The sequence below is a fragment of the Strix aluco genome, chromosome 10 (assembly GCF_031877795.1).
Source record: "Strix aluco isolate bStrAlu1 chromosome 10, bStrAlu1.hap1, whole genome shotgun sequence".
In the NCBI taxonomy this organism is placed as follows: domain Eukaryota; kingdom Metazoa; phylum Chordata; class Aves; order Strigiformes; family Strigidae; genus Strix; species Strix aluco.
The window spans coordinates 23,975,908-23,991,688 of NC_133940.1; the positions used below are offsets into that span (position 1 = coordinate 23,975,908).

General features: G+C 39.0%; 1 protein-coding gene across 2 annotated transcripts in view; it reads right to left on the bottom strand.

Annotated features, from left to right (window-relative positions):
* Nucleotides 1-15,781, bottom strand: part of PCDH11X (protocadherin 11 X-linked) — a 512,943-nt gene that overhangs the window by 267,996 nt on the left and 229,166 nt on the right. The gene's annotated exons all lie outside the window — the stretch shown is intronic.

The following is a 15,781-nucleotide window of genomic DNA, read 5'->3' on the forward strand; positions in this document are numbered from 1 at the left end:
AAACTTTAAACTAATCTTCATTTAAGAGTTTTAAGGGCTGTATCCCTCTTATAAAGCCTCTTGCTCTTTTGCCTGGTTGATTCTGGTAAATTATAGATCAGACTTTAGAAAACTGCTTCCATGAACAGCGGCTCCTTAAATCTCAGCTAAACTAAGCAAGAAGATTACATGTTATTATGATGTAGCACAGCAGGATTTTTGTACAGCAAACATAATGATGTAGAGAAGGATAAAACTATCATTCTGCGCAAGGAGGTCATCCATAGAAGAACAATGCTTTTCATACAGCTAGAAAATCCATACATAGATGGTGAATCTTCACGTGGCAAATTCTTTTTCTTAATGGCTCTGTAAAGAAACCCAACCCTAAGCAAAACCCACATCTGTACTTCAGGATTCAATGATCAAGCATCTTACAGGAAAGAAGATGTCATTTGTTGAGAAATTATTTGAAATATTACTAGAAAAAGTATCTACTTCAAGAGCAATTTTAGGGTAGATGCATCCTATTGTTTTATGAAAGGAGAAAGATTCCCCTGAATCTCCGGTGAAGTGTCAGATACTGAAGTATTAAAAATTAAAATGCTTACTGATCTTACAAATGCATATATATACTCTTAATTGTAAACTCAAATAGAGTTCACATGAAAAAGCACAAAGTCAGTATACTAAGGTGTAGAAATTCTTTCCACCTGCTGTCACTATTTGTAATCTTACATGGTATCTTCACAGTTGAAATTATAATAGAGGAATTTATAGATTTCAGACACTAAATGATGACAAAGGTGAAGTGGGAACAACGAAGAATAAAACCAAGCACTTGGTAACTAGCAATAGCAAAATTTCAAAAATCAAGAGACTGAGACCACCAACTTCTGAGACTTGATACAGTCATTTGACACAAAAAATGTGGCTATCAATCTTTTGAACAGGTGATACAAACGTTTAAGGCTGTTCAGCTTTGAGTCAGCAGCCTATTGAATTTGTTCTAATTTTCTTTTTCTGTACATGATTTTGAATGCAATGTAGTAATGTCAAATGACCTCCCCCTTCTCTCTCTTTTTAATTGAAACATTATTTCCTGCACATGAAAGCTTTTGACTTAAAAGCAATCAGGTGTGATATTCATAGCTCTGGTCTTTTCAAAATGTCATGCACAGGAATTATACGGATTTATCCTAAAGCTCTCTGTGAGAATATCAGCATTTTGGAATGCCTAAGAAAATGCCTATCTATGAGAATATGCTATTGAAGGCTTTGTTGCTCAACTGATTTTATTACATTTAAGTAACAATCAGATACTGTGTTACGTTTCCATTTTATCTTGCACATCATTGCTAACATACTTAAACAAGTTTCCCAAATTTCAGAAATGACAAAAAGTTCTTAATCAATGCATAGTTGAACTCCTTCTGATATAAGAACAGAGGCATTCCCACAAGTTCAGATAATCCTAAAGGAGCAAAATTACTTTAAATTTTGATAAACACAGAACTTTTTTTTCAGTTTGTATATGTAAAAATCTTAGTGGTAATAGCTGATAAAATATGCTCACACTACACGTTCTGACTTGAAAGTATTTGCATATATAAAACTAATGTGACATTATATGCTAAGGTATTCTTACATCAAGTGAAAGGGGAAAAAAGAACATAATATCAAACAACTTGTTTTAGTTGCCTGAGCTCTACTTAGCTTTTAAAGAATGAATATAAATGTACACAAATCCGTTTTGTGACTCAGATATAAAGCATCATGTTAAAAATGTAGTACATGGTAGCAAAACTACGAATTTTTATATTCCTGCATATTTTCTCCGGAGTTGTTAAAATTCACATTTCTTGTTATATCCCTTCATAAAACCAGTTTCTCTTCCTGTAGGTTATTCAGGAAAAATAGCATAGCCTCTGCCAGTATCCACCTTGTCCAAAAGGGGTTTTTTCTAGGGCTCGTCATCTTCTTGCTCTATGGTGTGACTAAGTTACACTTTATAGTAATCCAGCTTCTTATAATGAACATTTGCAATTTAAATTGCTCTTTCTCTCTGAACATTAAGTCTGAATTGGATAAAGATGTTAAAAGCTAAGGCTTCCTACTTTTTATGCTTTACCAATCAAGCAAACTAAAATTACATTATCGGAGTCGGCCAGGTGTAGCCTGGACCTGGCTGGTGGAGAAAGGCCTGAACAGGTATCTCACACGCCAATTACAGCCAGGAGAGAATGGCTGACAAACCCCTATATTTTAAGCTTTGAAGTGTGGCACAACTAAGGAAAATGTGCCACCTTAAATGAGATTTTTCCAGAAAGTTGATAAATAGGCTTACTTATAAGGAGCAGCAAGACTAATCTGCAATTCTCCTGACATTAGAGACAACATGATCTATAGAAGCCTTGTTGGATCATCAGCTCTCTTCATTTGATGTCACCCTATTTATATTCCTTATCCCCAGATGTTACTATTTGTCTTATAAAGTATGTTTGATTTTTCTAGTGCATAATGTAGTTCTTGGTATATGAAGTAAAATAAAGTCAGATTGTTCTTCAGGTGGCAAGAGTATGTCCCAAACAGGCATTTATACCATAAATAATCCCTCAAGAGATAAAGTAGAATGCTTGGAAATAACTTTTTTTTCTTATCAAGTCTCCAAGTAAATTATTCAGCATGTATACTAACCTATGGCACAGAATTCAGACTGAATGCAAACAGCGTAACTTGCAAAATAGGGAGGAACAGGGAAACGTGTAGGAGGCACCAAGGGTGAGTACAGGTAGGAGTAGCTCCATCTACTCTACGGCAGGTCAATGCAAGGGAGATCCATCACCTTGCTTAAGCCAAGAATATCTGTGGGCTGTATCAGCACAACTTGTGAAAAATATGTATGAGTCTTTTTATAAGCATAGACATATGTAATCACATACTCCTGTCATTTGTTACTTTACACATGGTCAAGACAGACTAAAATCTCAATAGTATAATAGTAAAATCCATTTAAAGTTGTGTTGCAGTCTTGCTAGTGAAAAGAAACTGGTGACATCTGCCTCTCTGCAGCTTCTTCCCTTTCCTTGGACAAATATACACATCAGCTTTCCATCAAGAAACACAGTATGAAAATACTTACTTGTTCCAATGGGAAACTGCTATCCACAGATGTCCACAGAGTCCCATCACAGAATCACAGAATTGTCTAGGTTGGAAAAGACCTTGAAGATCATCCAGTCCAACCATCAACCCAACATTAACAGTTCCCAACTACACCATATCCCTCAGCACTAAGTTGATCCTATCTTAAACACCTCCAGGGATGGGGACTCCACCACCTCCCTGGGCAGCCCATTCCAACGCTCAACAACCCCTTCTGTAAAGAAATGCTCCCTAATATCTAGTCTAAACCTTCCCTGGTGCAGCTTGAGGCCATTCCCTCTTGTCTTATCACTTATTACTTGGTTAAAGAGACTCATCCCCAGCTCTCTGCAACCTCCTTCCAGGTAGTTGTAGAGGGCGATGAGGTCTCCCCTCAGCCTCCTCTTCTCCAGACTAAACACCCCCAGTTCCCTCAGCCGCTCCTTGTACCACATGTGCTCCAGACCCTGCACCAGCTTCGTTGCCCTTCTCTGGACACGCTCGAGTCATTCAATGTCCTTTTTGTAGTGAGGGGCCCAAAACTGAACACAGTAATTGAGGTGTGGCCTCACCAGTGCTGAGTACAGGGGTAAGATCACTTCCCTGTCCCTGCTGGCCACGCTATTTCTGATACAAGCCAGGATATCATTGGCCTTGGCCACCTGGGCACACTGCTGGCTCCTGTTCAGCTGGCTGTCAATCAACACCCCCAGGTCCCTCTGACTGGCAGCTCTCCAGCCACTCCTCCCCAAGCCTGTAGCGCTGCTGGGGGTTGTTGTGGCCAAAGTGCAGCACCTGGCATTTGGCCTTAGTGAAACTCCTACAGTTGGCCTTAGCCCATCGCTCCAGCCTGTCCAGGTCTCTCTGCAGAGCCTCCCTACCCTCGAGCCGATCAACACTCCCACCCAACTTGGTGTCACATCTGCAAATTTACTGGGGATGCACTTGATCCCCTTGTCTAGGTCATCAATAAAGATGTTACACAGGAGTGGCCCCAAAACCAAGCCCTGGGGGACACCACTCGTGACCGGCCGCCAACTGGATTTAACTCCGTTCACCACAACTCTTTGGGCCCGGCCATCCAGCCAGTTTTTTTACCCAGCAAGTGTGAGCCCATCCAAGCTGCGAGAAGCCGGTTTTGCCAGGAGAATGCTGTGGGAAACGGTGTCAAAGGCCTTACTGAAGTCAAGGTAGACAACATCCACAGCCTTTCCCTCATCCAATAAGCGGGTTGCCCTGTCATAGAAGGAGATCAGGTTTGTCAAGCAGGACCTGCCTTTCATAAACCCATGCTGACTGGGCCTGATCATCTGGTTGTCCTGCATGTGCTGTGTGATGGTACTCAGGATGAGCTGCTCCATCAGCTTCCCGGGCACCGACGTCAAGCTGACAGGCCTGTAATTTCCCAGATCATCCTTCCGACCCTTCTTATATATGGGCTCACACTGGCCAATTTCCAATCGGTTGGGACCTCCCCGGTCAGCCAGGACTGCTGGTAAATGATGGAAAGTGGCTTGGTGAGCACCCCAGCCAGCTCCTTCAGCACCCTTGGGTGTATCCCATCCGGTCCCATAGACTTGTGTATGTCTATGTGATGCAGTAGGTCACTGACTGTCTCCTCCTGGAATGCAGGGGGGTTGTTCTCCCAGTCTTTGTCTTCTGGCTGAGGAGGCTGGATTCCCTCAGTACAGCTAGTCCTGCTATTAAAGACTGAGGCAAATAAGGCATTAAGCACCTCAGCCTTTTCATCATCACTTGTTACCACGTTTCCTCCTGCATCTAGCTACTAGTAGCACATTGCTACTAGTACTCATGTTATGCTAACCCCATCTTCACTCTATGTCAGGAATCCCTTCCAAAGTTGCAAGAAAAATCCTACCTTGATATCATACATTTGGTTGTGCTAGCAGGGTTCATGTCAAGAGAACAGTAATTCTATTTCAAGAAGAATTATAAAATTCTAACCTTTAATTTTTTTCAGCTAAACAGAATAAATAACATTATGAAATTACTTCTCTTGCTGCCCTATATAAATCTGTCTGCTCTGCTGCCTTGCTGCAAGGAGGAAACCTACAACTTAACCAGAAGCCTCAGCGGGGTGGGGACATCACCTAGGGAGACAGCATTGAAGCATGAGATTGTGGAAGTCCCGAGGCACTAAGGCCAAGGTACACCAGTGCCAGCATTTCACTGATACTTAACCACCTCCATACATACAGTAGATTTGTGTGCTTGGGACATGGTGGCAGGAGTGCAAATCAGGCAGGCTCAGGCAGGCTCAGAAGCATTCTTGAAGAATACTGAAGAAATATTCAGTGGTTTTTAAGGTTTTATATTTTGAAGGGTTTTTTGGTTTGGTGTTTTTTTGTTTGTTTGGGGTTTTTGGTTGGCTTTCGGGTTTTTGTTTGTTTGGGTTTTTTTTTGGTTTTTTACACACACAAGTGCAAGTAATGGGCCCACCCAGGAGATTCAGGGAAGTTCCCATAACACAGATGTGCTCTTATTATTGTCTAGACATCATTACAAGATTCTTTGGCTCAGATATTCGGATGGCTTTAAAACATAAGTACTTAATACAAGTATTACATCTGGTGCATCTGTTATCTTGTCCCTACTCTGATCAGAAATATGCTCAGAGCACAGGCATGCAGCAGAGGCAGAGTTCACCTACTCCTGTCATACCCAGCACCAAGTGCGGCAACAACACTGCAGCGGTGTGATCGGCGCAGATTAGTGATCCTCAGGGATTACACAGCCTGTGCTGAAGCCCATGTTACTGCAAAATTGTATTAGTATTGTAACTGAAGACAGATAGATAAAGTTTAGAAGGTAAAATAATGAACATAAGAAGAAATAAACCCCATACTCTCCATAGGTTTTATAAATGAGGTGAGAATTAAGAATGCAAAGGGATCAGGGGAGATTGGAGTCTTTTAAATAATGGGCAAGGCAGGAGGAGTATTTCTGAACTACTGAAGAATGCTGACAGTGGGTGTTACAGTGGTGTTAAGGATGTCTAAACTTAATCCTGCAAGGTGTCTTCACTTAAGATAAATCAGTTTCTGACCATCTTCTAGCCACTATATTGTACCTAAGTCCAAGTACATTCTCACCTTCTATTTTAAAGCTTATTTTAATCCTGACACACACTGTTTCTCAAATATGTTTCATAGAATCATACAATAGTTTGGGTTGGAAGGGACCTTAAAGATCACCTAGTTCCAACCCCCTGCCCTGGGCAGGGACACCTTCCACTAGCCCAGGTTGCCCAAAGCCCCATCAAACCTGGCCTTGAACCCTTCCAGGGAGGGGGCAGCCACAGCTTCTCTGGGGAACCTGTGCCAGTGTCTCACCACCCTCCCAGGGAAGAATTTCTTCCTTATATCTAATCTAAATCTGCCCTCTGTCAGTTTAAAACTGTTACCCCTCATCCCATCCCTACGCCCCTGATCAAGAGTCCCTCCCCAGCTTTCCTGTAGAAACCCTTTAAGTCCTGGGAGGCCACTCTAAGCTCTCCCTGGAGCCTTCTCTTCTCCAGGCTGAACACCCCCAACTCTCTCAGCCTGTCCTCACAGGGGAGGTGCTCCAGTCCCCTGAGCATCTTCGTGGCCTCCTCTGGACCCGCCTGAGAAGGTCCATGTCCTTCTGATGTTGGTGTCCCCAGAGCTGGACACAGCACTGCAGGGGGGGTCTCATGAGAGCGGAGTAGAGGGGGAGAATCCCCTCCCTCAATTCCTGACACTTTCCATGTTTTCTATTTTATTTTCTGTTATTCATGAATTATTCAATGAGAGATTGTTTCTCCCCCTTAGGCAGGGTGGGAGAAGGAGAAAAAGAAAACCCAGAACATAGTATCTGAAATCTAATCTTCCATAAATATATTACAAAATTAGTTTCTGCAAGTCCGCTTCTACTAATAATGCCTGCAGTGGCAAACCTTTCAAGCACAGTCCTTCTGTTTTATAAAAACAATAATGAACCGATATTAGTATCTCTTCTCTGAAAGCATAATTTTCCTCATTTTAAAAATGGCAAACTAAAGAGCAGAGTCACACATAAAGTAATTTTTAAAGCAACAGACAATTTTTATTCCTAATGCGAAGATGAGAAACAAAATGCCCTCTCTTTAAAAAGATTGGGAAGAAAACTACTGTAATAAAGCAATACATTAGACCACTGGAAGTAGATTTCATAATACGGAAGATTAGCATTTGGAAGACACCTTTCAAAACAGATGCATATTCACATACACGCTCTCTTGCTCTCTGATTTCCAGAGCCAGTCCAGAATTCAAATATTTCAGGTGTGCTATATGAAAATGTATTTGATTTTTGTTATGCTGTTTTATAAAACAGACTGTTATGTCATAGAGGATACTCTTATTAAGCAATACACTGTATAAGTCAAGCTTTTTTCTAAATCACCGCAAATAATTCTTTTTCTGCATCTGACTTCCCAGCACTACATTACAGATACAGGGCACATGAAACCTTAGGGAATGAGTTAGCTGATGTGATACCTCAAGTTACAATCTCTGGCCCTAAACAGCTGAATATGTAACTCCTGGAATTTCAGCAAAAATGTTAACAAAGGATTTTTAATGTTGAATCCAAAACATGGTAACGTGTACACATACCTGGTCTGGTTTAATTCTAGCTAGTTTGAACACCAAAAAATAGTGAAGACATGGTAGCACAGACTTCAGAGACAGCTTACAAAGAACTACAGGAAGCTTTACAAGATTTAGAACTCTATTTTTCCACCAAAAACTACGTGTTGTTAGAAAAAAGCACAAAAACTGGAATTTCTAATGTCAGGCAGATAAGGTCATAGATATGAACTTACAAAAACAAAGATCAATTTAAACCATCTTCTTTTATTTATTTTGTAGACAAAAAAATACATCCTAGTGGAGTGGATTAAGGGAAACAATATCAAAGGAGCTACACTTTTGTACACAGAGCTCTTACACATGTTAAAGAAAATGGCAGTTTATTTATCAGGCAGATTGCTTTAATTCTTCCTGATAATGTATTCCAGGAATTTTAAAAATAGTTAATGAGATAAAAATCATTGAAGCATCATTCTGATGGAAGTTGAGGGTTTTTCATATCTCACTTAAAATAAGAGATTTGCAAATAAACATTTGGAGCATGTGAAAAGCAATGGCAAAACCACAAAAATGGCCATCACTGAATTTCTAAACTATTTACACTGAATTGCTACATGTCTTTGATTAAGCACACTTTCAGTGAAATCATACACAGTAGCCACTTTCATTAATTTATAATAAAGTGCATTATTCTGTCCATATGCAGTAGATTGGGAATAATTTCACTTATAAACTTTGTGATAATTTTCTAAAGGGTTATGCAAGTCTTCTATGATATTCCCTAATACCTACAATTTATGTATTCCATAAAAAACCATTATATTATCTCAGGATTATTGCACTGAACCTGCTGGTATAAATTCAAAATCTTAAGGAATATGAAACACTCACAGCTTACATGACAGTGGCACTTAGACCTTTTCACAGAATCACATAATCGTCAAGGTTGGAAAAGACCTTGAAGATCCTCCAGTCCAACCATTAACCTCACACTGACAGTTCCCAACTACACCAGATCCCTCAGCGCTGGGTCAACCCGACTCTTCAACCCCTCCAGGGATGGGGACTCCACCACCTCCCTGGGCAGCCCATTCCAACGCCCAGCAACCCCTTCTGGAAAGAAATACTTCCTAAGAGCCAGTCTAACCCTTCCCTGGTGCAGCTTGAGGCCATTCCCTCTTGTCCTATCGCTTATTACTTGGCTCAAGAGACTCATCCCCCCTCTCTGCACCCTCCTTTCAGGTAGTTGTAGAGGGCGATGAGGTCTCCCCTCAGCCTCCTCTTCTCCAGACTAAACACCCCCAGTTCCCTCAGCCGCTCCTCGTACAACATGTGCTCCAGACCCTGCACCAGCTTTGTTGCCCTTCTCTGGACACGCTCGAGTCATTCAATGTCCTTTTTGTAGTGAGGGGCCCAAAACTGAACACAGTAATTGAGGTGTGGCCTCACCAGTGCCGAGTACAGGGGTAAGATCACTTCCCTGTCCCTGCTGGCCACGCTATTTCTGATGCAAGCCAGGATGCCACTGGCCTTCTTGGCCACCTGGGCACACTGCTGGCTCCTGTTCAGCCGGCTATCAATCAACACCCCCAGGTCCCTCTCTGACTTTTCAGATTACGTTCTTTATTCCAACTCCTACAGCTCATGAAGTATTATTGAAACAAAACATCTGAACTCACCATAAACAACATTTATGGGGAAATACTAGTTTAAGGCTCACTATAAACACTCCCCCAGCCCCGCACACACCCACACCCCAAATTAACAAAAAATATCCAGGGTCAATCTTCTCTATTTTTACAGTTAATTTGTTTTTCTAATTGCAAGTATAGGTTAATATTATGTGTGAATTGCAACTTTATCGACAAGACAAACTGAAGAAAATTTATTTAAATGATCTTTTTCTGAAGTAGGGAAATGGAAATCACTTTGTCCCACAATCCTTTAAATATTCTTGTCATTCCCTTTGTAACATAAATAAAGATAAAATGCCATTATTACAAGAATGTAAAGCCGTTATGATCTATCTATACATGTATGAAGCCTCAGCATTCAGAGGTATAAATAGTATTTTTTCTTTCTTTGCTATTCCAGACTTATCTCAAAGGGAGCAGTTGGAAAGAAAGAAGAGGCCACATAAAACTTGTTGACTGAACCAAATGGAATTTTCTAGGCAATCACATGCAGTCCAGATAGGCTGGCTATACAAACGCACCAGCTTTTCTTCCCTTTCCTTCTTTACGTAGCTGAGCACATACACTGCTGTTCAATATTAGTGAAGTGGAACTCAAAAAGCAAACATCATAAACTTTTCATGTCCTTCAAAATTTCTGTGTTCAATTCTGATGCAGCAGTGTACCTGGCACAAGTACACTTGGCAAGATTTATATCAGCCAGCCCAAGGAACCTATGCTGACAACACCCTAAAACAATCATTCCATTCTGTTTCTTTAGCAAACAAAAAGTTGGAATAAAAATGAAAATGAGAAGAACAAAAATGTCACTGCTGTTCAGTCACTGGGTGCTAAGAGACCCTGCTGATTAAGATAATAACTGAAAAGCCCAAAAAGACAAACCTTTTGAAACAGGGAATGAAAAGATATTTGTTCTCCTTTATAGACATACACTGATTATACTAAGAAAATTTAACCACTGCAAATATAAAAATCACAGATAAAATAATTAATAAAAATGACATACAAAGAGAATGACATAAAAGACTTCCCTTAAAACCAGTTGCTTTTGATACAGAGCAAGATAAGCATGTGTCACACAACTGAGACAAAAGATTTATCAACAGGGATGGAGGAAGACTTCAGGAAAGCTGAAGATCAAATAAAAAAATGAAAAACTATTTTCTGTGTTAAATATGCATGATAAATATAAAGTTTAAGACAACAGACCTAATCCTGCATTGTCCCGAATCCTGAGAGTTAGGAATTTTACATAACCTTGCATCTCTGTTTCATGGAAATTTTTAAAGAACTATGTTACATCAGTGAATTTTTAGACTCTTTTTAAACATCTTAGAAAGGTCAATTGCAATAAATAGAAGATAGCAAAGTGTCATGACATATTATACTTCTATTCTTAACACATCAATGAATCACACTAAAGATTTAAATTACATGTCCCTCCCCTATTACCCATCACACAGAGAATCTAGAATCACTCTTCGCTAGATGAAATACCAATAATACAAAATTCATATTTAAACCTCCCTTCAGATTATACTTGTAAATGCATGAAGTATTATAAAATAACAAGATCTATAGAAAAAAAAAATCCACTGTGGAAATAATTTTTCTACTTTTCTATTTACAAATTTTTCCTACATTTACCTCTTATTTTAGAGAAATATTGTACTGTAGCATAAGATATCACAGAGTCACTTTAGGGAAACCAGTTTGTTTCTGCACAAATTAGCATGGAAGAATCTAATCATAAAAGGCTAAAATGGCTATAAAGAAATTACACAGCTCAAGTAAAGTCTTAAATAGTTATCTCCTTACAAAAGTTTAATATTATATCTCAACCAGAAATCAGATTCACTTTTAAAAAAACCTGTAGCATCTCTCCTAGAAACATACTGGGATTTGATTTTTTTTTTCCCCTTTCTCTTTCTTTCTCAGTCCTTATGAAGTTATCTCTAGTTTATAAAATTTCTTCGAGCAATTTCCTGCCAACAATTGGCTTCTTTAATTTACCTCTATCATAAATTCCCAAGCACAAGAGTAGATTCTTTGCTGCTTTGAGATCTGCATTTAATTCTACAGTCCTTCCTTTCATTTCAGAAACACCTGCCTTTATCTTCATCATTTTACTTTGGGGCATCATTTAACTTAGTCTCCCTAGCCAGAAGTCCTAGCAGACCCTCCCACAAACTTCTCACTTCAGTAAATTGATTTGCTGTCTCCTCTAACTATCTTCACAACAAATCAATCCTTTGACTCCTCCAACTTTTCTGAAAGCTTACCTCTTGACTACAAGAGGAAAGTTGTAATCATCCTTCTTCTCCTTTTATTTTTTTATTTCTCTGTGGCAGTGGAAAAAGATTCATCTTATGTTAAGCATTTGCCATCACAACCGGGTTCAGACAGAGTCATGGACCAGTTAGTGCTCCCAGTCTCACTGCCATCACTATCCATCAGAGCTGGAAGATTGCATGAACACGATGAATACGCTGCCCCACACAAAGGGGTTACTTAAGCCAATAGAGCTTCTCCATCGGCTCACACACACCGACATGCACCACAGTTAGAACTTCTCTTAAGATACACCTTTCTGCCTTACAGCGTTGGAATACTTCTTTCAATTTGCCTCACTGTTACAGAGAGTACCAGAAAAAAGTATCAGGGAAAACAAACAAATTTATCAGGATCTAGGACTTGATCTCAATGGCCACGCAAATAAATACTGTTAAGAAGCTCTACTGAGAGTGACTGCTGTACCTCAACAATCCAGAGCATAATTAAAGACTGAGCTGTTCTGGAGCAAGTCAATAACTTCACATGAGACAGTTTTGTATCTTGGAAAGACCATCGCATCATTAGATAGGTCAGAGAGGCAGGAAGAAAATGGATACAGATAAAGTAAACATACCCCTTGTTTATCTTAGAAGAAAATGAAAATAATGACATAAGAGAAAAATATGTACTGACACACACAGATGTATTTGTAGGTCAAGTAAATTATATGGCACTGCTCACAAAATTCTTGTTCAAGAAGTGAAGGGAATCAATATGTTGGTTTTTAAGGGAACCAAAAAAATATTTTGCATGCTGTATGGTTGGAGTGCTGAGCACATCATGGATTTCACAACATGGCATTAAAGAATAACAATATTCAGAGCTATAATAATTAAGACAAAATAGACATGATCTCCAGAGAGCAGTGCAGAACCTTATTTTCCAGCACCTTTAAGCTATTCTAAGCTGTGGGAGTGAGATCTTTATAAGTGATAATTCCACCCTATGGCACTTCTAACACATTTTTCATAAACAACTCACATTTGCCCGTGTTAGTTCTGGTGTACTTTACAGTTTTAGCAACACAGTGTTTCTTGTTTCTGCAGATTTGCATTTGTCCGCACACGTTTGATGTAAGCTGGCAAACCATAGCTTGTCTCCAGAGTGAAACAACCCCCTGAACAACACGAGATCTCCTGCAGACAAGCAGGCTATGCCAAGATGTCACTGTGTGTGCTCCAGTGACTTAATTTCAGTAACTGAAAGTCAGAGCTCTGAGGACATGACTTTCCTGGCGTAGGCAGGGCACACCACAGCATTTCATGGTTCTCATCACAACCCACGTCCACGCCGCTATAGATGGCATGACCACAGCACCAGCAAAACCTGCAGAATCACTGAATCATTCAACAGTTACCATTTCAGTAAGTTACACAGTGTGGTGAACTGTGTTTCAGCAATAATAAAAATAGTTCATGGAAGAAACCACCAGGTAGTAACAGGAGATCTGTTGTCCTGCATTTGCTAGAGCACGCTGTGATAGTCAGCTTCCAATCCTCTATGTTAATATAGGAAAATTAGTTTCTGACTCTCAGAGAAATCAGTGAACTACAAGTTTTATGAGAGAAAGCTGTAGGTTGTAAAAGTTTTAACATGGAGAAGTAAAAAAATAATAAAATAAAAATAAATTATTTCAGGGAATTTAAAATATAAAAAAATAATTAAATGTACTGGGGCATTAAGGTCAGCTCCCTAATGCACAGTATGCTTTTGCTAGCATAAAAAGCTTTTATGGTTTCCCGAGGCTCAACATGCTCTTTTCTGCTTTTAGATGTCAACAGGATCATCCTAACCATGCCCTTAGCATTCGTAAATCGTCCACTTCATTATCAGCCAGTGCCGATCGGCTGTGCAAGTAAATCTAGAGAAGTTAACTACCAAACACAACATCCCTGGCACAGCACACTGTACTTAATTTGAAACATATTTCTGAGATTGCCCTCTGTGCAAGTGTGCGGAGGAGATCACCTCGCTGAGAGCTGCAACAAATACAAGCTGTTATGAATGCAGCGCTGACCAAAAAAATGCAAGCACCTTGGCCTTGTCAACCCAATGTTAAAAGTTACAGCCAAGTTCATCAGAATCATTAACTGCTACATAGCACGGAGGAAAAAAAGGCAATACAGGGAAAGGGCTCACATGGAGCACTGTGTGCTAGCTGCCCTCTACAACTGCCACCACAGAGATGGAGGAAAGTTACAATTAACGTATTTACACTCTACTAATAACCCCCCCAATCCTTGCTACTGGGAATAAAACCAAATTGATTACTTGTGTCCAAAGATTCTTCCAAAGCTGAAAGCTTTTCTCTTTCTCATTGTATATGACTTTGTGAAAGTGAGACAACAGATTCAACTGCAGTTCATAGTCATTCTCATTTCCAGAAGAGGTTTCTCCAACGCAACCAGTCTATGGCTTCCTCCATCCCTCCTTTGCTTCTTTGGTCCTGGTTTCCCAATCTGGAGGTTTGTTGAAGTTTGTAGCTTAAATACATACATACAGAGACATACATGTTTAGGTTTCTTTCATGTAAAGATGACTAGTCATTTAAAGTTATCAACCCATGAGAAAAAGTCACATGTGAGGAAAAGTCTTCTGGAATCTGATTTTTAAACCCTTTTTATTAAGGCTGTATAAGGGTTTTTTTGTTTGTTTGTTTGTAAGATTCCTACCAATATAAAACAATACTATGAAATCCCATACTTGTAAATATCCTGGGTTTACAGAAAAACAGGAATATATGCCCATTTGTATCGAACTCACACTGTGGTATCTGGCAGCACGACAACCACATTTTATAGAAGTTGTCACCAAGAGACTTGTTCTGGCCAGAATAAATGTGCTTACCACAAACTGGTATGTGCAGCAATGTCCCACCAGTATGAAATGCCATGCTTTCTCCATGCTTCATAACAGTTGTGGTCAGAAACTAAGAATACTTTCAACATAACTGAAATTCTTCAAAATTCCCTAGTCTACTGATTTGTTTATGTTGGAATAAAACCAAAACTCTCAGCTCAGATCTACCTTCCCAAGGAACTCTCAAAGCTCATCTTTTGTGCCTGGTATCTTTATGAAGAACAAAACAACCAGAGATGTCTGTGCTACTGTTTATATATATTACGTTAGTTGTTACTGGGTTTTGGCATACCACAAAATATTAATAGCAATTAAAAGAGTATGCTTATTTTTCTACAGGGCATAATACAGACTGCATATCAATTTGCAAGTATTTTATCAATTTTTATATTTAGTTTTAGTATATGAATAAAATACTACTTATAATTAACATTTATCCATCTTTTATACTCTTCAGATATATACATACTTACCAACTTAGATAAATAAACAGTGCAGTATTTTTTAAAGGTAAATAAGCCAATTAAAAGACTTTACTAAAGTACTTAAACATACAATAATAATGTTGTTTGTTTCAATTATACAACTATTGTGAATTTTAACATCTCAAAGTGTCTTGATTTTTTATTAAATTTCTTTTTCAGTCAAATAACCTTCTCCAGTCTCTCAAAAATATGTTTAAACATCATAGGTACGACATAATTGCAGAACTACAAAGATCCATTACAGCTGACATGGCACTAATAGTCCTTGTGGGTGTACCTTTATTTAAAGAAAGGCTGAAAACTTTTTGTTTTCTGTTTTTTTTTTTTGTCAGAAATTGCATTGTTGTGGATTTCTTTTTAAAAACATGTTCAAGTACCTTCCTCTTTTTGAAGCTGAAGATCTTCTTCACCATTTCAGATACAATAGAGCAAATAGGCCTTCTACTGAACTGCCAATCTTTAAATTACTAAACTAACCCTTCTTGCAATAAGAGTTGAACTTCAAATGTTTATTTAATTTCGCTTACTCTTCTATCCTTTTAGTTATCTATTACTAGCCATCTGGATTACCACCATCAATAAAAACTGTTTTGTGCTGTTAGACAGGGGTCAGCGTCCTGAAAAGACTCTCCATCTCATTATATAGATTTACAATTACAACAGCATAAAACACT